This window comes from Notamacropus eugenii, chromosome 6 (assembly GCF_028372415.1).
Source record: "Notamacropus eugenii isolate mMacEug1 chromosome 6, mMacEug1.pri_v2, whole genome shotgun sequence".
In the NCBI taxonomy this organism is placed as follows: Eukaryota; Metazoa; Chordata; class Mammalia; order Diprotodontia; family Macropodidae; genus Notamacropus; species Notamacropus eugenii.
This window is the reverse complement of record NC_092877.1, coordinates 94,461,677-94,488,836: the sequence shown is the minus strand read 5'-3', so window position 1 is coordinate 94,488,836 and position 27,160 is coordinate 94,461,677. Positions and strand designations below refer to the sequence as shown.

General features: G+C 37.4%; 1 protein-coding gene across 16 annotated transcripts in view; it reads left to right on the top strand.

The window, feature by feature from the left end:
* Positions 1 to 27,160, top strand: part of RBM47 (RNA binding motif protein 47) — a 153,989-nt gene that overhangs the window by 101,359 nt on the left and 25,470 nt on the right. The window contains exon 1 of one of the 16 annotated variants that reach the window (XM_072620563.1): positions 9,440 to 10,744. The exons of the other annotated variants lie outside the window; for them this stretch is intronic. The gene's annotated coding sequence lies outside the window, so the exon portion shown is untranslated. Of the gene's footprint in view, positions 1 to 9,439; positions 10,745 to 27,160 lie in introns of those variants that run through there. 16 annotated transcript variants of the gene reach the window in all.

The window sequence follows — 27,160 nt, the reverse complement described above, 5'->3', positions numbered from 1 at the left end:
TATTCAAATTCTCCCCATAGTTTTGTTTTGCCTTCTGGGGCCAGCAATCGCATTTTACCTGAATTTTCCATCCTTTGGGCTACATATCTCTTTCATTTAACCCATTCTCCCATAGCCTAATTTTGAAGCAATTCATCAGTCAACAAGGGCTTCCATGTCAACTATGTGCCAGGCATTGTGTTAACTGGGAATAGAAGGAAGGGCCCTCAAGAAGTCTAATGGAGAGGACAATATGTAAATAAATATGTATATTCAAGGGAAACTGGTGGTAGTTACAGAGGGAGGGCTGTAATGTTAAGGGAGATCAGGAAAGGCTTCTTACAGAAGGTGGGATTTTAGCGGAGACTTGAAGAAAGCCGGGACACCCATGAAGATGGGAAGCCAGGAGGAACCCACAGGGAAATGCTTGGAGGTGGTAGATGGAGTGTGTCCCATGAATCATAGCAGGGGTGACCAGAGTCCCCAGCAGAGTGAAAAGAGCAACAGATTTGGCTTCAGGAGAATGGGGTTCGCTTCCTGACCCTGTGACCTACTACCAACATACATAGCCTCGTTGAGCCTCATTTTCCTCATCTGTAAAATGAGGAGTTTGAACTAAAGTTACCTCCATGGTTTCATCTAGTTCTAAAATTATGATCCCTATCTCTCCTAGATGCTTTCTAGCTTGACAATAGCCTTCCTCAAAGGATTATCTTGTTCCTCGGTCTGGCCTTTCTTGGGTTCATGGTTTTCTATCTGGAAAGAAGTTCAAGGACCAGTTGAGGAAACAGTGACTTACCTAAGATATAGAGTGATTTGAATCAGAAGGGCAAACACATGGCAGTCTTCCTGCAACCCTCCCAACTGCTACTCCAATCAGATTAAAATATAGTTGGAAAATATTTAACAATGCTTAGCTCAATGCCTGGGATATAGTAGGTGCTTAATAAATGTTTATTGATAATTGACTTACAAAACAAATAATGCAATAGAATATAGATAATGTTAATTTGTGGTTTTCCAGGTCAACATATAGCCTATAGGAGGTTTTTTGGTGTGCACCCCCCCCCCCCCCCCCGCCCCCTTTCCTCCAATTCTTTTTGAATTTGACCCCATTGATTTGATCCCTGGTCCTCTGACTCTGGATCAGCCATACCATGCTGCCTCCTTTGTTATCAATCTGCCTCCTCGATGGAGCCTGGGATCACATTAAGGTTTGGGACTGATATTTCACACTGTTAACATGCTCAGTCTTAGTGTAATTTTATACTTACATAGCTTAAAACTGTACTGACTCTGGAATACCCTTTATACGGTTTGCTATCCACGAAAACTTTTTCAGATGAACTGCTTTCTTGTTACTCTTCTCCCATCATTTATTTATGAAGTTGATTTTTTTTAACCCAAGTGTAAGACTTTACAATTGTAGACCCAGAGGGAACTGGTAGTTCTGGTCCTGTAACTGCTCTGCTCCCCTCTCTCCCCACCACCACCTCATTTAAAAAATTTAAAAAGCAATATTCATATTTGATCCTCAAACAAGGAAACTGAGGCTCAGGTTGGTTAACCGATTTGCCCAAGATTATTGAGGTAGATGTTAGAGCAATGATTTTGAATCCAAATTCCATTTTCTTTCTGTTCTGTCACAGTTGCCTCCCCAAGAAGAGTCTTGGAGGATTGAGAACTTTACATTTGTCCCCATTGAATTTCATTTTATTAGATTCCAATCAACATAGTAGTAGCCTATTGATCTTTTGGGAATCCTGAAGTCACTCCCCATGTTAGCAACTCCTGTTGGCCTCATGTCCTTGGTAGATTTGGTAGGCAGTGCGCTGTCTGTGCCGTTAAGCCATTGATTACAGTGTCTGGTAGCCCAGAATGAAGGACATGTACCTGTGGAATTCAAGGGAAAGTTGACCCATTAATGGCTATACTCTTGGTCCAGTCAAACAACCAATTTTGAATCCTCCCTACTGTACTATCATCTGCTCTGTATCCCTTTTTCCCACTTCGTCCATGTAGAGAGCATGTGAGACTGTCACACACTTTTCAAGAATGAAGGTAATTTATGGCTACAAACATCCCCCTTCCACCTAGTGCCTCTCTTGTAATTATCCCAAAGAAGAAATGAGGTCCATCTAGCGCGATGTTTGGGTGAAGTCATGATGGCTATACTTTCTTTTCTAGATGTCTATCAAAAATTCCTGTGTAGAAACTTGACAGGAATCTAAGTCAAACTCACTGGTCAGTGTTTATATAGTCTATGCTCTATCCTCCCACCCTCATCCCTACCCACATACGCCTTTTTAAAAAAACAAGGGGCCAATATTTGTCCTCTACATCTCTAGCAACGCTGCCCTGGTCTGTTGGCTATCACAGATACTTGACAGTGGCTCACTGTTACTGTCACATTTCTTACTTTTCTCCACTCTACCAAAAAAACAAAAGTGGGAAAATGATGATGAGATGTAGATCACCATTTGGAAAGTAATGTCTCAGAACTATCTAATCCCAGTCACATCTCCTCCATGAGATTTTGCCCTAGCAACTCCAACCCTTTCCTTCCTCATCACCCAAGGAACTAAATGATACTAATGTATATCTTGGATATTTTTTTATACCCAGGTATTTCATGTATCTTATTTCGTCTCAAATATTATAAGGTCCTGTTTATTTAATAACAGAGGCCTGCTATTTACCTGTTGTATATAATTATAATAATCAACATGTCCATACTGCTTAAAGAATGATAAAGCAGATCCTTTAAAATAAAAAAGCTTGTTAATGGTCTCTGAGGTCCCTTCCAGGATCAGAGAGTTTTTGGAAGTAATTTTCTTAAGCTAAACATTCCCCTTGCAATCTTTTATTACTTTTTCTCTAAATCTTTTATACATAGATAATAATAATGACAATTATGTATTACTATATTATGTATCGTATATAATTATATATAACCTTTTTTTCTGCCTAACAGTGCCATGAGGGACTGAATATAAATTCAATTGCCTCCATTTTACAGATGAGAGTATTCTGGTGTGGAGACATAATGTGACTCTCCTGGACTAGCATGCCTTGACAATAGCAGGGCCAGGCCGACAATTTGGGGTTTCTGGACCACGTCCCTCATTCCTTGCACTCTTTCCTGTCTCCCAGGGCGCACTCTCAGTTCAGACTCATTGCCTCTCTGTGAACAAAGTTCAGCTTGGGACTTAATTGTCATGATCTCTAAATTGTGGGGCCCAGGTTGCACTCTAATTGTTCTTTTTTTTACTTCCTGGCTAACAGCCCCTTAATTCTTTTTAAAAACAAATTTAATGGTATCTTTTGTTTTTTAACAATATCTTCATATTCAAGTATACCCCGTTCCCCCGTTCCCCCCATCCTCCCCATCCTCCCGTCCGCCTCCATTCACTTCCTATTCTCCCATTAAAGAGAGGGAGCTGCCTTTTCTCCTCTCTTCTTCAGGGACAAGGTCATTATAATTTACACTTATGATCACCCTTTGGCTTGTTTAGTTCTTTATATTTTCATCATCATAATCCTTAAGTGGATTTGTTTTCCAGGTTAGGCCCACTTAACTGCCCCAGTTCATGTCAGACTTCTCCCATACTCCCCTAGGCTTACTGTGAGGCATGATGACCATTCATAACTTCTCTCAGTTTACTACCTTGTCTATGACAACCATCCGTTTTCCAGTTTACTTCCATTTTCTTGCAGTTGGCAAAGCTTTTATTAAGTAGAAGTAAATAGGAAGAACGATTCAGATTTTACCTTCTTTCCCCCAGCCCTTATAAATTGAGAAGAAACAAAATAATGAAGAGACCAATGGCAAGGTGGGGGAAAAATGAAACAGTGAAACTGTTTGTTTGTTCATACATACATAAAGAAAGCTTCTCTTGAGCCGTGACACCAGATTATACTCCCTACGAATTATAGAAAAACCTCATTTTATAGCAACTAAACTTATAGTCTTTATCAGACAACAAAAATGTAATATTGTAGGATAATTTCAAGAATTATCATCATGAAATGTTTTAATTTATTGGGAAAAAAACTTATAAGTTTCTTGAGCCACTGTAGTAGTCCCTTATAAAATGGGTGTATTTTGTGGGTCTGATCATATGGATCCTTTGATACCTGATTAAATAGGGAGGGTATCAGTATGAGACTTTCAAAGAAGCTTATTCTCTGTGCTGACCACAAAATAAAACACTGAGGGAAAAATAATCTTGATAATATCTTAAGATGCTGCTTTTTACATTGAGGGAGGAAAAGCAACAAATAAATGACCGAAAAGAAATAAAACAGAGAACACCAAAAGCTCAGGTTTATTCAGTCCCCTTTACCACCAATACTACCTCTGGTTTCTTTCAGGAGTAATTTAACCCTGATGTCCAATTCCAAAGAAACTTCTATCACCATCCAGAAATCCTTTTCAGAAGATATACCTCTTGTCCATCCTAAAATTGGCATGTACTGCTCTTTTTGCACGTTCCCCATCTTTCCCCCTAACAACCCTGTTTTTTTCTTGACTAAATGGATAGCTTTTGTGATCACTGAAATCACACACATATATATATCACTCTCAAAAAATAATCATTAGAGAACTGATAAACAGTGGTCCTAAAGACACTGAGCTCCAGCAGCCTCCTTTCCAATAGCACCTTGGTTTACTTGTCTTTCACATGCACCCAAACAAGAGTACCGCCTAAAATGTCTATCCTAAACCCTCTCCTCTATAAGCTCTCTTCCTTAATAGCCCCATCCATCCCCATGACTTCAATGATCACCTCTGTGTAATTGACCCCAAATCTGTATTTACCTAGATTTGGATACCCAACTCCCTACACAATGGACGTCTGGATATTCTAGTACTTTGAATTCCACATGTTTAAAACAATCTTCCTCCTTAAACCTGCCCGTCCCTCTTACTTCCTTATTTGTCTTATTATCACCATGGTGACATGCTATCTCAAGCAACAATATCTACTACTAATCTGGTTGGGATCCTGTGAGTTGGAAGGGCCATTTTACATAGTCTAGTTTTTCCCTAAAAAGTCACGGAAATCATCCTGGAGACTTACCATCAAACTGCTGAAGTAGCTTCCCAGTTTAATTTTGGATGGGATTCAAGATTTTGGTTAGGAAATTTAAAGCCCAGTAAAAGCCTAGTAGGCAGAGCTCTTCATAACTGGTATGAATTAAAACATCCTTCTGATTGGGTATACCACCATTACAAATCTATAGGAGGGAGAGTTTGGCCCAACCACCAATTGTATATCTTTGCTGATTATTTTTTTCATTGTTGTTATGGACATTTCTGTAGCACAGTGCTTACCAATTTAATGTGGCTAGAAGCAAGCACCACAATTGTTAATGGCTGTTCAACTCATGGTGATCATATGGCCACATGTATATGGTGGGCCAGCACACCCAGCTCCCTCCCCCTGACTCCCAAAGTCAAAATCTTAAGTCTTTGTCTGAAGCACAGTAAACCCTCACAGCCTTAGGGATAGATACACCAGTAGTAAACCCTCCTCCTTAGAATACTGCCTTTAAATGCATAAGATTACAAAGGAAAGCAGTCACTAAAATATAGTTGTAAAAATATACACATTTTTAAAAAGAACTTCATGGATCCTAGGGTAAAAAACCCCACCTGAATGTATGTGGGATAAAACTTGATCTTTTTAGTGTGGCATTTAAGATCTGCTTCAGTCTGGCTCCCACTTACCTGTTCATTTTTATTTCCTACTGTTGTCTTTTCTGAATTCTTATGTTCTAGCCAGATTGGATTATTATAAACTCAATACTCTGTCTCCCATTCCTCATGTAGAAAGCATTCTCTTTAACTTTTAGCCTTAACTCAGGTGGTGACTCCTTGTCCTCTGTTTTTAATGTTCTCCCTTGTCTCGATTTTCATTGTACTGTTTTTCTATGTCTATACACATGCGGTACTAATAGAACGTAGCCCATGAGTTTGGAGATTGTAAGTTCCTCAAGGGCAGGGACCATTTGTGTATGGGGGGGTTTGCCTTAGTTTCTCTGACAGGCATTGTGCCTAATAAATGCACAATATGGCACTCAACAAATATTTACACAATTGATCATTTAAGTAGCTGTTAAATTAGGACTCCATGAAGACTGGAATAATTGCAGAAAAACAGGGATGCTGGGGTGGGGTAGTTTTGTTTCCTTAGAGCCTTGAGATCAAGGGAACCTGGTTGAAAAGGAAGTCACGATTCATGGAACAGGTTCTCCTGGACCCCAGATTGTCCTTTCCAATTAATATTGCGATCACTCACTGTATTTGTGTCACTGCTACACACATGGTAAGTCATATGTGACATGTATTGGTTGGGCCTTTGGTTCTCCTTATGTTGTTTATAACTGTGTTTACATGTCCAGCATACTGTAGAGAATGTAGGCTCCAAATCCTTTTTTCCCTCAACTAACTGAACAAGAAACAAACAACTAACAAGAAAATTTGTAGTAATGTTGCTGGGGAAGGGATAAATCATGTAGCTAGTAACCTGTATCCTCCACTTGGTATCTATAGGTACTGTCTCCATCTTTCTTTGAATCCATACTGTCTGATTTATAAGGTTCTGAAGGGCAAGGACTCAGCAGAGCATATCAGAATTTTGAGTGGGATTGAAGATTTGGGTTAGGAAAAGAGGGATTATAGGAGTGGAGTGGAAGTGAGAGTTAACAGAAGTCCTACAATAGTTTAGTCTAGATTAAATCTTCTTTTTAAGGAATTTAGAGAATGCCAAGCAAGCAGATGGTTTTATAGTTTGTTTTTGTTGTAAATGTCATTCAGCAATATTAAATTGTTGATTTAATGAAATTAATTTGTTAATTTAATGAAATTAAAATGTTCTCTTTTGTATAATTCTCTGAATTTCATACACCTGATTCCTGGTATAGAATGTGGCTGCAACTTTCCTTGTCTATTTCTCTACCAATTTTTTTTTTGACAGAAAATACTTCTTTTTAAAAATAGAAAATTATTTGTTGCTATATACAGTGTTCCATACTTGTGGTTCCCAACCTCTGTGAATAAGTGACAAGGAAGTATCTTCTCCTATCTTTCTTTGGGGCCAAGCTTGGTTATTGTAATTTCACAACATTTGGTTTTGATTGTTTTTTTGATGTGGCTCTTTCTTGCTTTGTAGGCATTGTATATATCATTTTCCTGGTTTGCTGCTTTCCCTTTTTGCATCGGTTTATCTATGCTTGTTTGTTTTGTTGCTCTTGTTGAGGCTTGTCCTACCTTTTGTGACCCCATTTGGAGTGTTCTTGGCAGAGATACTGGTAGTTTGCCATTTCTCCAGCTTATTTACAGATGAAGAAACTGAGAGATAAGTGATTTGCCCAGGGTCACACAGTTAGTGTCTGAGGCTGGATTTGAACTCAGGGCCTGACTCTCTAGACACTGTGCCACTTAGCTGTCATTTCTATGCATCATATTCATTATATTCATCATATTCATACTGGGGACTCTATCACATTCATGTACCAGAATTTGTTTAGCCTTTCCTCAGTCAATGGGATTTCTAGTTTGTTTCCTATTCTTTATTACCACAAAAATGCTACTGTATTTTACTTTAAAAAACTCTTTTTGTATAGTTTTTAAAATGAGTCTTCCTGAATGGTGCAAGTCATTGGAAATCTGGTAGAGATTCAGGTACCTTTCTTAGAGTAACTATATAAATGAGCTGGATCTTCTAAGAAAATTTTCCTAAATGTTCTGTTTTACTTTGTAAGGAAACTATACTGGCTGATTAAATGGAAGTTAGTTAAAATATAAATGTGACAGGTTTCACACAGCACATTTAAACTATTTAGTAGTACGTCATACTTTGATAGAGTACTAATTGCCCAAAAGTGGTATCTTTTGAGTATAAACTTACAAATGCATACATACTGTTTCATTCACTAGGGGACATCTGTATTTGTTTGGGCCTTTAAAGGGAAGATATTTAGACTATTCTATGGAAATATTGGTAGTACTTTGTTTAGCAAGGTCAGAGTGAGGGATAGGGGTAAAGACCAGCTAGGATTTGGGATCATGGTCAAATAATTAGTAATGCACATATACAGCAAAATTACTCTCCCTTAGTATTTTGGTGGAGGAGAAGGTGAGAGGTTTGCAGTGTATAACAATGAGTATCCTCAGAGTCATTGAATCATCTTAGTATTGCAACTTTCATGCTATGTTCTTCAAGGGACAGCCTTTTTGGGAGAAATCACACTCACTTCAATGCTTACTTTCTTCTCCATCCTCATCCTCTGAGCTCACAGTCCTTGCTCTGAATCTCAGGTTTGTCTTCCTTTGCCTTCATTCACATCTGTCCCATGTGCATCACCTTCCTTCTCTAAGCTTCTGTTTGTTTCTTTCCTTCCCCTCCTCCCCAAGCTACAAATTTGCCTTCTGTTTGCATATAATGACTTTTTTTCCCTGAATACCTTGAGATGAGCGGATTCTATAAAGAAAAGAGGTCCTGCCGGTCACTGGGGAATAAAACTGGACTTCATCACCTGAGGAATAGGTAGCAGAACCCTTTTTCTAGATAGAGACTGATAAAAAATAAAAGATTGGCTTAACCTAACTGTGATTAAAGGGGCGATTTTTGAGTTAGTGGTAAGAAAAGAAGGTCCTAGGTTTCTTTTCAGTGATGAAAGATAACTGAATTCATTGTTTGGGTTTGACACACAGGTTTGGGTCAGTCTGCTGCCTTGGCAGCATGGATACTGTATGTCATATCTCATCTGTTTTAAGTGTGATGTAGTATCCTAGTCATAATTATTCATATCTTTAGAGATTTATAACATTATCCACTTAATAATGACCCCCCCCCAAATCTTCATGTAATTGGGCAATCTTTTAGTTTTCCTTGAGATATTCAAAATAAGTAAATTCAATATATTCAGCATCTCCTATATATAGGGTGATGATATAAAAACAGAAAAAGCTTATTTTTTGCTCTTGTGAAACTTAGAACCTAGTAGAAGACAAACAGGTATTTTCATATAGAAAATACATGAGAAGTACAAACAGGTGCCATGAGAGCATTCACTTACTCTAGCCCTTGAAACGTATTGTCAACTCACACTCTACCATTTTGGATTTGTAGTCCTCCGGAAATCACTTGAGATTCTTAATATATTAAACATTGTGAATAATTTCCTTCTGAAATTTTGGAGATTCTAGTTGTAGATAAGAGAAGTTAATTTGAGGAATTGATGTTGTTTTTGTCCTTTCTTTTTGAAGTGGATCAATTCAGTCATGATGCCTAGAGTGAACCGATAATGGAACAACACCTCCTTCCTCATAGCAGAGAAGATGGGGATTACTAGGCAGAATGTTGTGGACATTGTCAGAAGCTGTCACTGTATCCAGTCTTTCTGTGTAACTCTTTTTCTTGGTTTTGAGGGAACGTTCCATTTGGAGGTGGAGAGGGAGAGGGTGGGGTACTGGAAGAGGTAAAAATGTATCACCTTCCTCAAATATTTGTAATTCAGATTTTTTTTTCTTGTCTTCCTGGTCTTTCTCTCTACTGCCAACTTTCATTGTTCCGAACCGATGACATTTTCTGGTTTTGATAACGTGGTTATAAGTCTGCAGAATGACCACTAAAGAGAAACTGCAACATGTGTGTGTGTGTTTTAGGAAGACTTAGAAACTACAGTTCTGTATCTTTATGTGCTGGGGGGTGTTTGTTCTCCTCCAGGTTCAGAAGGACTTGGGCCCCAGACATTCAGCATCGCAGTCTGGAGAACATTCTTTATTATCCTTTACTCTCTGCCTGTTTTCTACAAGTTGGTTGCCCTATCCTGCCAGCTGCCCTGAAAAATTCACTGTCAGAAAAGTGTTTCCGTGTGGCTCCTTCTCTTAACTGCTTGAAAAGGAGCATTATTTACTCTGCTTGAGTGCTTCGGGGCCTACTGCTCCGTTGTTATGTACAGACTCTTTTTTATTGTCCTGAATCATGTTTTATTATCCCCTGGCTTTTATTTCTCCTGTACCTGCCCTTTTTTTCTCTCCTTTCAGGTAACATGATTTAGGGCTCCCTGTTTTGTAAGCAAAGAGAAATGATACTCTCGGGTTTGCTTCTAAGTATGATTTCTGTCACCACCTTTCTGCCAGTCTTGAGTAACTTTCCAGTTTACTGTGAGTACTAATTACAAGGAAAACAGTCTTCCAAAGTCATCTATATTAGCATAGTGACAACAGAGAAAAAGAGTTTGTTGAAAATAGAACATTACTGGGTAAAATCTGCCCTTCCCTTATCTTATCTGTCCTAAGTAACACAAGTTATTTGCACCCCTCCTGTGCTAGGATGGTGGTTGGGCATGATTCATTCTCTTTGGGTTAGTTTTGGAGTTCAGTTAAATTCTCTTCTCTGTGAAAATGTCAAAGCCTTTTGACTAGTTTTTTCTTCCTTACTGGTTTAATTTGACCCTCCAAAAAGCCATTAGTTAGAGCTGGTTTTCTATTAATTTCCAAATTGCTGTTGAGAATTCTGGAGTTGGCAGCATTTAACATCCTCTTTTCTTTTTGGTTCCACCCACTCAGACTCATTCCAGGTGCCCTTAACAAATTACTTGCAAGGAAGTTAAATGGCCAAAGCTCACTGACCAATAAAGAGATGTATCCAACGTGTAACAGACGGACACAGCTCTTGTGATTAAGAGGAAGGGTTACTTAAGCTAAGGTGTTGTTCCTGTTAACTTGTGCACAGGTCTCAAGACTAGAAAGGTAGGGAAACCCTTATTTATTTTAAGAAGGATGGGAGGACGAATATGTTTTGTTTCACTAATTTAGATTGGGTTTAGTGAGTCAGTTAATTAGCAGATTATCTTGGTTTTCATTGAGTGAAATAAAAATACTTTGAAAGGAATTAATTCATTGGTTTCTGCTTCAGTATAAATTTAACTTTAAATTTTGTAATGGGTGTGTGCCTAAAAAGAACATCAGAAAACTTAGTCAACCGATATCACAATCACCTTTTTTTACCTAGAGGAAATAAAAAACCCCGGAAAATATAATGAGTATTTTCCATATGGGGCTACTATTAGGCCATATAGGCCGTGAAAGAGAATTTTACTTACCACTCCCATTGGTGTTTTCCAAAAGGTATTTGAGAATTAGATCTAGGAGAGCTAATGCAAGATCTAACACTTGATGTTTAAAAAATACACAAAATTAATAGAATTAATATTAGTATTAAATCCACTGCTGATGGCATGGAAATGGCATAGCAAAGTCCATTATAATATATTTCCTCAAAATGGTAATTGACCAAATGGATTAATCAATAAGCATCTCTTCTGCGTTGGACATTGGGGGTACACAGACTTTTGTCTGTTCCAGTCCCATTCCTATGGGAGTTGACATTCTACCATGAGAATTGGATTTTACGTACTTTAATTTTTATGTCCTCTAGTAAGTAGTAGTAATAATAAGTCCTAATTATGTCCCTAATTTATTTGTGCTTCATATGCTATAAATAATGTCAACCCAAAGAAACTAGAGGAATAAAATCAGTATTTGTTTCTTTCTGTTCAGAAAAAGTTGCTTTCTAATGCATTTTCAATAGAGGCTAGCCCTCGTTCTTTTCCATGACCAATATTCATTATAACAATTTATGGTGAAGAAATATAATAGAGAAATTTCAACCTGAGAATCAGATATTATTGGCTATATTATTCTAAGTCTAATGTTGAGTGTTAAGAAATAAATTTCAAGCAAAAAGAATAAAACTTGTTTCCCATAATTTAATTCATTTCCTCTCCCTCACCCCATTTATGGCTTAGTATGGCTTTGTACTTTATAACAGAGATTAGATAAAGGACTGAACAAAAATATATCAAAGGTGGGGCAGCTTTAAAACAAAAAAAATAGTCATTAGTTAACTCTTTATTTTGTTCTAGAATTTATCGTTTTATGCAGATTCTTTCCTACCACATCTAACAAAACAAATATGGGCCATAAAGCAGATTTCCAGCGACTCCATATGTTACCCCCATTATTATATTTCAGCAAAGTATGCTGTTTGCTGAGCTTTTGAAAAATAAGAATCAAAAGTACAATCTGGGACATTTAGAAGTCCTGAACATCTGATTTATCCTATAATTCTTTGCTGAAAATTTTTATCTATGTTGTTAGTTCATAATAATTTGTGAAAAGTCTCTCTTTGTGGACTTCCTTCTGAGTCTTCTTTGCTGGTTAACCATTGGGGAAGGAAGGTAGTCATTCACAATATTAACCCGTGGAAAGGTGAGCAATTGCTGGCCACGTCTCCTCCTACTATAAGTAAATGCTATTTCTCAATTCGAAGCTGAGGTTCAAAGATCAGAGGTCAAACACGAATTGCTGTACTTTGCAGCCCGATTCTGCCGATATGACAGAATTTCACAGCTATGACGATTGCTTCTTTCCACTTTTGCACACCAGTCAGGCAGGGTGGTTAACATCATGATTTGTGCAAGTCAACCATTGGTACCTGAGTTTAATAAGTAACTAGCTGGTGCCTTAAGTTTCACTGGTGCAAGGTGCATTTTCTAGAAAGGGTCAAATGTCAACACACAAAGGAAAAAGTAATAGCTCATAATCACTGTCCGCAATTCCAAATACAGTGGATGAGAGTTTTGGGTTTTATTTGCTTGCTTGCTTGCTTTAAAAATCACCTTAATAATTGGAAGCAACTTTACGTTCACTTGACGTACTCCTCAAAAATAAACCATTCATACATAACGAGAAGCATTTGTCGTGCACGTTTCATCACCAATGCGGACCATTCATGATAGAAGGCTGTTAACAGATAGAAAGCGAACTGTTCTATCCTTTGTTAGTTATACCTTTCCTGAGGTTTCTGTGTCAATTCATGAAAACATCAGACAGTAATCAAAAAGCAAGGCAGAACAATGAATGGTTCCTATTCTGAAGAAGGAAGTGCCCAGTTGTTTTTCGGCAAGATATACTTTTGCTTCTTTAGCCTTTTATACACATATAAAAATACTATATCCTCTTCCTCTAGTACTTCCTAAATATATGCACTCAACATACAAGGCTCGGCGATGCTCTTTGATAAGTCTTTTTTATTTTTTAAAAACTACCCAACCTCAAGTCTAACCTTAACTTAATATGTTATCCTTATGCCCTGACTAATGAAGGTGCCAGATAGTAAAAATGATCAATACGAATGAATGTAAATTCATCTCCATTTCACTGGTTATTGTTAGTCATAAAACGTAGGTCATATGACTTTGTGGGCTGAGATCTTTAATGTTTGCTTAAAAATCTACCCTTAAAAATAAATACAGTACCTATTTAACTTTGTGCTAAAAGCAAGTAAACCAAAAGAAACTTTTGATTTCCTCCATGCCTTTCAGTTTCCTTCTGTTGAACATAGAAGTGATGTTTTTTCTTTACAATATTTTTTTTTTACTATCAAATAGCAATTTGAAAATTCTATTTGCCTGTAAAGGATCATTGTAAGTGTCCTTTTGGTCCAGAATAGAGGCTTCAGAATGGGGAAAGTGGGCAGTGGCAAAGAACTTCAAATTAAGTTGGAGTCACTTTTGATGGGGAATAATGTCTTAATTAACAAATGTTTGCTGAATGAATAACTTAAATAAGTATGTTCAGTAGAACCCATAATTCTGTCTTCATTCTACCAAGGTCTGAAACCTCAATCTTAGCTTTGACTTTGACTTTTCCTTCATCGTTTCATGATTCATTTGGTTTTCATGGACTATTAATTCAACTCGTCACCTCAAGCTTTTTCTCATGGATTCCCACTCTGAACCCCCATTCAGAGTCCCAGTATCCCTCACCTAAACTAATATACCAGTCTCTTAACTATCTCCCTCACAAAAATCTACCCGTTGCAATGCTTCTAAATAAATTCTCCATATGGAGAGCTAACCATATCTTTGGGCTGCCCCCAAACTTACAAAGGTTCATGTTCAAAACCCTTATCCTAGAATTCAGTACCCTCTTTAACAAAGTGATAGATTTGAACAAGATAATTTCCAGTGAGCCTATCCTAAAAATTTCATTGAGTAAAGTTTATTTAGTAATAGGTGACAGGATATGCCAATATTCTTCCTTTTTTAATGATTAATGATAAAGGTCAAAGTCTCTTCATAAGCAACATTTAAATCTTTACCAGATGCTTTTTTTCTTTAGGTAGTATTTTATTTTTTTCAGTTACTGCCAGTTGCTTCTAATTTCATCAGACTGGCACATCTATTAGAAAGGTTTAATGTAGTAGTTGGAAAATTATCGGTACAATGAGAAATGGGGAAAGATGCTGTATGGTAGAATTGATTTCACTTGTATGCATTCCTACAATTTCCAGATGCTATCTATTCTGATGTCAATAACATATCATACACTTTCCAGTGGAGCACTGCTGAGGCGGTTTTCATGTAAGCCATGGACAAAGATGAGATCGTTTCAGAAGAAGCATGTTTTGTAACTATGATCATGAAATTTGTTTTAGAGTGGATTGTAAAAAGAAATTGACAGTTAAGGGATACGTTGAAAACAGGGCCCAGCTTAATTATACAGAATGCTAATGTAAAGTTGTCTATTCTGAAGTGTGCTTTTGCAAGGTGTCTTGACTGAAAGGATGATTGTTAAGTGTGATTCTTATGGACTTAGACCCAACTAAATTATCTGCTACTTTTGAAGGATTCTTAAAGTGCTATATAAATGCTATTATTACTAGCCTCCAAGTCAACAAGATTTTCCTGAGCAGTTGTCTCATATAGAAAGATCATCTTAAAATCATAAAGAAGAGAAGAGAGAATTGACTTTGCAGATAGTAGGGTAAGCATCTGGAGAAGGAAGGGCAGGTTGTTTAATGCTCTTGCTTTGTGGTTTTTCTATTTTCATTTGTAATATCCATTTATGTCTCCCTGTTTTCACAAGCATGACACAATTGATCTTAGCATAGAAGGAACCTCAAAGGTAATCTAATCCAACCCAGTCACAAATTTCATCTTAACCAAGTAATAATTAATTGCATATTGATAGTCATGTAAACTTAACTAGAAGACCTCAAGTGGGGAGGAATTTACTACCTTACAAGGTAGCCTGTTCCATTTTGAGGTGACTCTTACTGTTATATAAAGTTTTTCCTTATGGAACCAAAATCTGACTCTCTAAACCTTCCACCCATTCATTGTTCCTAGTTTTGTCCTTGGGGACCAAGCAAAATAAACCTGATTCATCTTGACAATCCTTCAAATACTTGAAGAGAACTGTAATGTCATCCTTGTCTTGTCTTTAGGCTAAATTCTTTCAACCTGGGTATTGTATGACATGGTCTCCAGTCCCTTCTCTTTTCTGGTTGCCTTCCAGATACTCCCAGAATTGAGTCCAGTATTCCAGGTGTTCTCTGACCTGGGCACAGTGCAGCATAAGTATTACCTCCTTCGTTGTGAATAATCCAACCATCTAATCACATCCTCACAAAACATTAGTATTTGTGATCACCAGTTCTCATTAGTGACACACGTCTTACTAAAATTTGAATTTATTAAAGCTCCCTGTCTTCATCAGACAAACCAGTGTTTATCCAGGGTGCCCACAATCTTGTATTTGTCAAGTTGATATTTTGAACACAAGTATGGGGCTTTTATATTTAGGAATATTAAGTTTCATCTTAAAGGCTTCAGTTTATTCTTGACTGTCAAGCTCTTTTTGGAGCTTAACCCTATTTACCAAGGTGTTAATGTACAAAGTTTCCCCTGTTTTTATGTGCTGCTCAAAGTCTGAAATCGAGTCATTGACACAAGGCTCAGGACAGCTGTCTATGCATTTCCAGTAAAGAGGGCCATTTACATTGAGCTGTGGATAACCACTCTTACCATTAATTTTGCCAGTTCTTTGCCACCTACCTATACTTATAGCTTGACTACCATTGTGACATTAGGGATGTGATTGAAGTTTGGGCAAACTATTGTTGTTCAGTCATTTTCGGTTGTGTTCAACTCTTTGTGACCCCATTTGAGGTTTTCTTGTCAAAGATTCTGGAGTAGTTTGCCATTTCTTCTCCAGCTTATTTTATAGATGAGGCAAGCAGGATTAAGTGACTTTCCCAGGTTCATAAAGCTAGTAAGAGTCTAAGGCCACATTGGACTTAGGAAGATGAGTCTTCCTTTCTTTGTCTTTCCCTTGATGTACCAGTATCATAACCCTGTCAAATAATTTTAGTCAACATTACTTTTGTATTGAAGAACTCATGGTGATTCTTAGTTATTGCCACTTCCTTTTCAGAACTGGATTGAGAAACCACCCAGTCCAAAGTCACACTTTTATAAACTAAAGCTAAAGCCCAGAAAAATTAGGTGACTTGCCTTACAAGCCATTCCTTTACTAATCTGTTCTAGAATGTTTTCCAGGAGTAGAGGTCAAGCTCACTGGCCTGTAGTTTGTAGATTCTTCTCCTTTTTGAAAATCATAACAACCATTACCCCTCTCCAATCCTGTGGCATCTCTCCTGTTTTCCGTGTTCTTTGAAAGCCTGACAGTAGCTCAGGGAAAGATATTTGCCAGTTCTGTCAGTACACTTTGACAGCATGCATTTTGAACACTGGAGGCAAGAAATAAAAAATAAAACTCACGGCCTCAAATGTTGTTATTTGTTGCTGTTTAATTGTTTCTAGTCATGTCAGACCCTTCGTAACCCCATCTGGGATTTTCTTGACAAAGATACTGGAGTGATTTGCCATTTCCTTCTAGCTCATTTTACAGATGGGGAAACTGAGGCAGAATTAAGTGACTTTTCCAAGGTCACAGAGCTATTAAGTGTTTGAAGTCAAATTTAAACACAGGAAGAGGAGTCTTTCTGACTCCAGACCTGGCCCTCTACCCACTTTGCTACCTAACTGCCTAGCCTCAAATGATTTCCATTTGATAGATGAGGAAATTGAGGCAGAGATACCAAATGACTTGCTCAGGGTCCACTTAATGGCAAAAGCCACAATTGAACTCATGTCCTCTAATTCCAAGCTCAAATGGTCCAATACTCTCTCCCTCCACAGACCCAACAAATGAAGGTGCTATAATCATGCCCTTTTTATCAGTCAGAATTCATAAATTACACAGAAATTTTGTGTTACAGAACAGTGAATATTTCTCTATTGATACATAGATGATAGGGGGAAATTACCTCAAATTTGAAAAATGAATTGGAGTTTGGACCACAAATTCTCAAAGACTTTATGATGTTATATTATATTGACTTTTGAAGTTGTCACATGGACACACAAAAAAGTGATCTCCACCGAGTAGGACACAAACCTCTTAACTGATAGTAATGTAAATTTATCATTTACTGTTTCATCAGACCATGGAGAAGTCTGGACTGATCCTATGGAAATAAGAGAGTTAGAGAGATAGCTTCCTTGTGATCCATCAGTGGATATGAGTAAAGTGACCTAATGTAGGAAGGCAAATAGGCCCTCAGAAATCACTGAGATTTAGTGGGAAGGTGTCTGTCTGAAATATGGGTCTGAAAAGGCATGCCTTAGTCAAAAGAAGCCAAATGGCTAAAAGGAGAATAGCAGTGTATATTAAGAAGCTCTATTCAGCATGAGGGAGAAAATTCTAGGAATCAAAGCATGACGGAGAGTGTATGAGTGAAGGGACAGACACAGAAACACAGTGGTCATTGGAGTACACAACAACCACCCAAACAGGTGGAAGGCAGGAAAATGAGGAATGTAGGAAACAAGGCACAACCCTAGCACAAAGTCATGGAAAATGTCAGTTATCTGGGCAGCTGTTGGGGGTATCATCTCTTTCCTACGCCATAGTATCTAGTTTAGTAGATGTACATGAGCAATTTTGTCTTCTCTCCCCCTGATAGAAGGAATGACTTGTTACCCTTTCTTGTCATATTGTCTGTTTAAGATGTGGATGTCTCTGAATATACATATGAAAACAAGACTGAAATAGAAAATTCTCATTGTGGCTTTACCTGTCTACACAGCCCCACCTTTAAGGTTTCACTCAAAAACATCACTCAGTAGAAAAGACCACTGATAGACTGCAAGGAAGTCATCTCTCTAATTCTCTTCTTCCCATAGGTTCAGCCCAGACTTTTCCATGGTCTGATGAAACAGTAAATGATAAATTTACATTACTGTCAGTTAAGAGGTTTGTGTCCTACTCAGTGGAGAGCACTTTTTTGTGTGTCCATGAAACTAACTTCAAAAGACAATATAATATAACATCATAAAGTCTTTGAGAATTTGTGGTCCAAGTTCTAATTCATTTTTCAAATTTGAAATTTCAAATTTCAAATTTCCCCCTACCATCTATGTATCAGTAGGGAAATACTCTCACTGTTCTGTAAACCAAAATTTCTGTGTAATTTATGAATTCTGACTGATTAAAAGGGCATGATTATAGCAACTTCATTTGTTGGGTCTGTGGAGGGAGAGTGTTGGACCTTTTGAGCTTGGGGTTAGGTGACACGAGTCCAGTTGTGGCTTTTGCCGTTAAGTAGACTTGTGACCTTGAGCAAGTCATTTAGTGTCTCTGCCTCAGTTTCCTCATCTGTCAAATGGAGATCATTGGCATTAACATGTTCAGACCTGGATAGAATCTTAGAGGTGGTCTAGTCCAACAAATAAAGCAATTTTGTAGAGAAAGAGAATGATTTGACCAAAATCACCTTAAAAAAACAGGCTTCAGGCCCAGGTTTTATAACTCTAAATTCAGTATTCATTACTCTCTACCTTACTTTTACCTCATTCAGGAAATTACATAAATTATAAATGCTGAGGAAGCCAAAATAAGGGTATGGTGACAGTGATATGAGGTTCATCAGGAACAGCTTCTAGGAGAAATTTTGAAATGGCAATCTTCTCCTTAATATTTCCCCCAAGGGTTCCATTTCTTTTCCTCCCATACACCCTTCCCTCACTCCCCATCAAAAGGTACTCTTTCCATGAAACTTTCATATGCATACATACACATATACATATATATATATATTGTCACCACCATCCCTTCACCCCTTCAGTAGAAAGTAGGCTGATTTGGGGAAAGGATTATTTGTTTTATTTTAGCAATCCCAGCACGAAGCATAGGCCCTTGCACATAATAGGTATTTAACTAATGTTTATTCGATTGAATTTGAAAGCTATATTTTATACTAAAGGATTCTGGGTTTTTTTTTTCATGTTTCACTGTCTTTATACCTACTCACACAATCTAGGGTTCTTGTCACCTCTCTGTCACAAACTAGGGGTGTGACCTTCTAGCTTCACAAGCTCAGTTTTCTTATTTATCAAGTGTTGATAATATCTGCCTTGTCCATTAGCTGTTCATACCTGCTGATCTTACTCATGTCATTCCCATCACTTTACCACATGGAGTATTGCCAGTGTTGTTTTCTCCTGAGGTCACAGATATCACTGAACCACTTGATCTGTCCACCTTTTATTCCTTACCTCTATATAACTACATCCTCTTCCTTTGGGCTATAAAGTTTCCTGATGACAACTGTTCTTCTTCAGAGTTCCTTATTTGTTCTATGTTGCAACCTGCCTATGTAAAACACACTCCTCTCTACGTGCGCTGTTTGTGTGTCATGCTCATTTTCAATTCCGTGGTAAATCTTGTGTTCCATTTCTCACAGTCATATGAGAACTCTAGTAGAATACTGTATTAGTATTTAAAAGATGAGCCTTTTGTTTTAGGGAGGACTCTTGGGTCAGTGAAGGACATTTATAATTTCCTAAAGGCATTCTAGTTTCTTCTCTTCCTGTTAAATTCTGGGTGCAAATTGTCCATACTGTCTGACCCATATCATGATGGACAAGCACTGATGGTGCTCTGAATGAAGAATCAATTGTGTGTCATAAAAAGGGTAATAGAAACTCCTGATTCACTTGAACTTTTCTGTGTTGGCAGGACAAACTCTTGATTGGCTTCAGGTCTAACCTGTCTGCTTTCCCTGTCTCTTTATTTTCATTAGTGCCATTTCTACTTTTTTCATAAACACATCTGGGATTATGATGATAAAGTTCCATTGCGGTGGCACTAGATCCCTTGTTTGTTATAAAAAAAAGAAAAGAAAAGAAAAGGGGAGTGAGGTGGGGGAAATAAGGATTTTTATAGTGCCTAATATATGCTGGACACTGAGCTAAGCACTTCACAGATATTACCTTTTTTGATTGAATTTCGTTTGAATACTCTGTTTTTCATGTGCTCGTTGTCAAATTTCCATTTTTATCCTTAACTGCCTTTGAGAAAACATGGCATAGTTGGGCATCACTCACCAAGATTTCCTTCCATTGTGTTTCTTTTCTTTATGAGGTAACATTGATTCTGCTTTTCCATCATTCTTTTCGTTAAAATTTTACAAAAAAAATTATATTCTAAACCAGTAGAGCCTGTGGTGGCCCCTCTCTTTCTACTGAGTAAATCATACGTTAATTGACGAAAGTGTCATTCAGGTTGTTGTACTCCTTGTACTAAAACTTGTGTGAGAGTATGATAATATGCTTGTTTTCATCCACTATCCAGTTTTCTTTAACAGCAGTTATTTGAATAGGACAAGGTTGCTTATTTTTTATTCTCCTTTTGTATTAATTTTCATGTTTATGCTAACAATTTGGTAGTATGACTATAGGTAGAAAACTGATTTATGAATGGCTCACATCTGCAAGAAATGACTTTTTACTTGTTAATATATAAGGCAGCTAAGTGGCACAGTGGATAGAGTACCAGACCTGGAGTCATGCAGGGCTGAGATCAAATCCTATCTCACATACTTTCTAGCTGGATATCTCTGGGCAAGTCCCTTCACCTCTGTTTGCCTCGGTTTCCTTATCTACGAAATGAGGCTAATAATAGCATCTCCCTTGCTGAGTTGTTGTGAGGATCCAGTTAGATAGTAATTATAAAGTGCTTAACGCAGTGCTTGGCACATAGTGAGCACTATATAAATTCTGGTTATTATTTTTATTAATTTTTTTGTGATATTACTCAGTGTTCACTATATCTGGTGCCTTCTGATACTTTTCTAGGATAATGTATTCCTAATAAAGAGGTGTGGGCTTTCTGTGTAGTCTGTGTGTCTTTATACCCTCTGATTTCTTATATTGGAAATTAATGGATCAAGAATAAGATAGAACAAATATATTAGAAATCATAAATCAAGAATATTTCTCCCCACATCCATCTATTCTCTCCTCAGCTTTCAGTTCACCAAGTATTAAAGTGCATTTTGTTTTAATTTGGTGAGGCGTTGGTGCTTAAGTGGTAACATTTTTAATGTTGTCTTTTTGAAGGTTTTCAATGTAAATACTGCAAAATGAGATAACCAAATTGTCTGTAAAAATGATTTTTCTTGTTGCCGTTGGGCATAGGATAAAACCAGCTCCGCCAAATTCTTTATTTGCTTCTCCAAAGATGAGTCATCCTTCCGTTTAGGTAGCACTTCCTTCTTCTCATTTTGTTCATATTAAGAGTGTAAAGATTGATACGACTCAGCTCCTCCAATTGTATATCTATTAATCATTGAACTTAGACAAGGATCTCATCTTTAGAATACTAAGTCAATTTAATAGATGGTCTAAAAATTGTGTAACTCAGCTCCCTATTCTCTTTTCCACCGCTCTTCTCAGATCACTGCAGAATCAGAAGGGGACAGAAAGTCCTGAGGGTCTTTCCTAAGTGGCTAGCCAGCTGCTAACAAACCTCTTTAGCGTAGTTGGCTCTTAGAAAGCAGACATAGTTTGCTTCTGGGACCAGAATCAGAATCTTTCCAACGTGGTAGTACCTACAAGAATCCAAGTTCACCTGAATGCCATAAGAAGTTTAGAGGAAGAATTTTGGAAAATGGGAGTTTAGTTGATATTTGAAAAATTCCCAAAGACTGAAGCCAGACAAGAAATAAGCTTTTTGCCTCTTTTGAATTCTTGGAATCCAAGCTCCAAATTTACTTGATCAATATATTTCATGTCATTATCAAGTTCATTTTTTGATCACCTCTATCTTTAATTGAAATCAGCAATATGAAAAGAAAAATATATAAACTAAACTGCCTAAATCCAAATATTTCTTTCCTAATTAACTTCTGCAGCTTTCACTCCAGACCTTATTTTTTGGCTGGTGGCTGAAGGGGAACCATGGAAAAGCCTTGTTTCAAGGAGAGCAATGGTTGTTTTCCAGTTTTATTTTCAAGGCCTTTTCTGCCTTGTCTCCTCACCTTCTAGCCTGACCAGTAATTCTGAGTTCTTCTTCCTAGTGAAGCTTTAGATAAGGAAGCCAACTTATTAAGCAGGTGGTTTCCTGACAGACAAAAGAGGAAGAGACAGTGGGAACCAACAGCTCCTGTAGCCAGGAGACTGAGCTGAACTAGCTCCAGGAAGCTTTTGATGCAAACATACTTAATGACAGCACCTAGGAGAAAAGAGTGCTAGATAAAATTTTAGGCTATATTCAGAAGGCAGTTTTATTATGGTCTTAAGCTATTTTTCAAGTGCAAAAACAGCCAGGCTTCATTTTGATTTTTTTTTTGTCAGCCATATTGAAATTTTACTCTTCATCATGAGAAAACTTGTTCATAGAAAAATCAGCACAAATAGAACACAGCATTAATTTTCACCTAAAAATTCCATAAAATGTAAGTACCTGCTCACGTTGGACAAGAGAGAACCAGACTAGCCACAATTCTCTGGGACAAATTGTGTTTCCAATATGGTAGTTAGTTGTTTTTAAAAATTTTTTTTTTAATGTTCTACAATCACTACCATAAAACTTAGATTTCCCCCACACACACACATCTAGCCCCCACCACCCCCTTCCCTCCCCAAGACAGCATACAATTCTATATAGGATCTACATACACTTTCCTACTGAATACGTTTTCACTATAGTCATGCCATGTAGACGAACTAAAATAAATGAAAGAAATCATATAACACATCAAAACATAATGCACACACACACACACACACATACACACAAACATGATCTGGTACATTCTGTGAATGAATTCTATAGTTCTTTCTCTGAGCGTGGAAGGCATTTTGCCTTAGAAAACCATTGGGAATTTTTTTTTTTAAGTTCTTGCGTTATTACAAAGTTCCAAGTTTACCAGAAAAAGTAGTTAGTCTTTTTTCTAATGTGGATTAAGTTTGTTGTAAGTACTGCTTAGAGTATGGCCATTATAAAAATATGAACTTCCTCTCTTCAATTGCAAAACTGGGGAAATTAAGAATGGGTATAATCTATCAGGCTTTCTAAACTGAAAATGCATCCAGAAGCTTGCTTATCTATCTTGTTTGCAAATGGTCTAAGTTCTATTTGTTGTTAGTAACAATGGCTATACAAACACTACTGCCAGTTGTGATATTCAGCAGATGAACTAGATTCTCACTTAGTCACTAAAATGGCTGACTACTTCCTCAGCCATTTGGCTGAAAGTCTCTTGTTCAACTTCAGGTGGTAGTCTTAATCAGAAGCAGACGCTAGGACAAATTAGAAATCTGATAGAGAATCAAGTTCAATGGAGAAATGGGGGAGTTCTGGGTGCTCTTTTTTGATGGAATTCTAGATATGTTGAATTGAGATGCTGGCGAAAGAAGGTAAGATCTCTCAATTAAATTTTAGGCCATCCAGGAGACTTTTTGGAAAAGTTTTTTGAAAGATTAGTATAGTTTTATTCTTCTAGAAAGAAGAGACCACATGGGGCAGTGGGTAAGGCACTGGACTTGGAGTAAGAAAGACCTAGGTTCAACACTTGAAGGAATGCTAATTCTAACTTCATATAGTTCCTGCCTGTGTAACCTTAGATAAATCATGTAACTTTTGCATGCCTCCATCCCTTTAATGGAGGTTGGACTCAAGAGACCTTGAATGTACTTCCAGCCCTAAATCTGTGATCCTGTTCCTAATATCATACCCCATTGTTGTGGTTGTTGTGGACCTTTGATTTCATTGTTGTAGGAGACTCCCTCTACTAATTTATATGTACACTTGTTGACAGTTATCTAGGAGGTTAAGTGACTTCCTTCAAGACTCTTAGCCTGTATGTGTCAAAGATGACTTTCCTGACTTCACAAACTGCCCCTCATCTCCTTCAATATTGAAGGAAAAGATGAAAACTCATTGAAAAGTCCACATAGACATTAAGGTGCTCATAGCTCTAGGGTTCCGTTTCTATGGTACCTGGGCTCTAAAAGCAGGGATATTACATGAGGTAGACATATAAAAGATGAGGGGGGAATAGGTATGATCATGGAAAGAAGGGTAAAGGGACTCTGAAGGAGGAAATAGAAGGAGGACAAAGAGAGAGGGGAAAAGCTTTTCATCCTACCTACCAAAGCTCTAGTTTGGACCTGGGAAAGTACAAGGAGCAGTAGTAATTAATTGAGGGGATACTGCTCATTTTAATTCTAGCAGTTGGGCAAGCCTCCATCAGTTTAGTTTTGAGCTGATTCCCAGATCCAAGAAACTATCGTTTTTTTCTGAAGATTAACTTATTGAATTACTCTTTAGGACTATGAAGTAGGAGCACCACATTAGATAACTTTAAAGTCCCACTTACTGTAATGGCTGTTCCCTGATTATATCTAGTCATGAGAACTTGGGAGTATCATTTAATTTCACTGAGCCTCAGTTTTGTCAACTGCTAAATGGAGGTAATAATGTTTGCATTACCAATATCACCGGATTTTGAGGAGAAAAGTACTTTTTTAATGTCTTAAAGCCACTTATGTACAATAATAATAACGGCAAATATTTCTACAGCATTTTAAGGTGTACACAGCACTTTACATGGGTCATCTCGTTTGATTGGTACAGCAACCCTGTAAGTTAGTGCTGTGATTATCCCCATTTTACTGATTAGGAAACCGAAGTCAAAAAAATTTGACTTGACTTGCCCAGGGTCACAAAACTAGTGAATTTCTGAAGTTAGATTTGAACTCAGGTCTTCTAGCTACCCCTGTTAAATATTAATGGTCTTACTAAGTTGTGAGGTTTTCAAGAAGGAGGGCAAAGACAGAATCAAAAATGTTCCTGGTTAGTCTGCAAGGATAGTTGGGTTGGGTAATTGATTTGGTTGTATTTAAAGAAAGAGTAGAGGCAGATCTTTGAAATTCTGTCTACACACACACACACACACACACACACACACACACACACACACATTCACTCTTAAGTTAGTGACTGAGAAGCAGTCATTATTAAAAAAAAGAAACACCTGACATTAAATAAAGCTCCTTTTTGATTTCTAGAGCCATGGTTGTCTATGCCATTTAATACTCACTTTGTCCGTCTGTCTACTATGGGTTGTCTTTGGTCATGAACATGTCTGTGTCTATGGTGTCTAGATAGTAGGTACATAGCAAAACAGGTGTGTAGAAGTATGGCACTAAGCTGAAAAGAGGGAGAAAACATCTGTCTCCAGCTAGTTAGTAGGAGTAGTTATATGTAAGTATATACAAGCAGTAGTCATATATGTTACATGTATGCATGATGCATGTAGTAATTATCTGTAAGAAATTAAACCGAGGGGAAAATGTTCTGTGACTTTTTCTCACTAGTTTCCTTGTGAAAGAAAACACATTGTTTCATGCCTGTGTTCAGTTTACAGTATGCAACGCATATAATAATGAGGTTTTTTTCTAGTATATTTCGGGTATTATTTAGAAAGAAGTAGAAAAAGACTGCTGGAAAAAACACCTAATGTGACTTCTTCGTGTTAAAGAATATTTTCCTTTTTTTAATCTGGTTTCCAAGCCTTTGTGAGTTTCTAATACAACATTTCAGAAAGACAACCATGTACTGTATGGTAAATATAATTTGCCTCCAACTCAGAGTGACAAAGAATCTGATAGAATGCATCAAGCCCATCATTTTGTCCTCCAATAGTGCTTCTCACAGATCTCTGCTACTCCATACAGGACCCTCACCCCTACAAAACACTCATGTTCTCTCTCCCCCAGGTCCCTGGCAAGTCTTTTTTCCATTTGGTGCCTGCTGTGGTACACGGGTTTTTACATAAAAGGATTAAATTATTCTGTTTCAAGGCTTCCCGCCTTCTGCCATTTTTATTGCATAGTTGAATGGATTCATTCTTTTCTCTCAGTATGCAATAAAAGTCCAAGTGTCTCCCTGAAAAGAGCAAAAATTGTGTATGAAATAAGAAAATGTAACAGAGAAAATGGTGGATTGGGGTTTTTTGTTTGTTTGTTTATTTGAATCAGGATAAATGTTACACTTGAAATTAAGTTGCCTTCAGACTGTCTCCTAGTGTTTTCCTCTTCCTTTATATGTTCTCACCAAAAACATCCTATAAATAGTCATATTATTAAACATGGCTGTAACATTTTAAAATGTAAAATGCTTTCTCACTAGCTTAGACACCAATGCAAGGATGTATGTAATGAATGAATTTCCCTTTGGATTAATCACCTGATAGCTGGCATTAAGTAAATAGGGCACATAGAAATCTTGTTAAACAAGACCTGGTTTGCTCTGTGGTGGCAGATGTACTTTTCTTAGTCACAACTGAATTCCGGTGGTCGGATGAACCTAGTAATCTTAACAAAATTAGAAGGTCACACCTAAAATGGAAGCTCATGTATCATTTGTAATTCAAGGCCTTTGGTTTCAGAGCAGGCACTGTGGCATTCTATTTCGTAAGTGGACGTATGATACTCCTTACATGGTAATATTGCAAAATATGTACAATACATAATATCTCTTTAATCCATATTGTTAAGTTAAAATCTTAGCATTAGTATGTATGTGGCTTGAAGTTAAAATAATTACACATTTGTTCCTAAAAGGAACTGGGGAGATTGGCAAATGTTATGTGGTGAAAAGAGCACTGGGTTTGGAGTAAGAAGTCCAGGGTTCAAGTCTTGATTTTGCTACTTAACACTGATTTTACTTTGGATAAAGTTAACTTCTTTAGGCCTTCTTTTTCTTCTGTAAAATGTGAGTGATGGAAGAGATCTATGATTTCTGTTGTCCCCCAAACTCTTGAGTCCTGTGAAGTTCCCCAGAGTCTTAGCAAGGAAGCCACTTAATGCATCCTTTACTCTCAGGACTGTTGGGAGATTTTAATTAAAATAGTGCTTTGTAACCTCTAAAACATTATATAAGTGTCATTATTATCTGATCTACAAC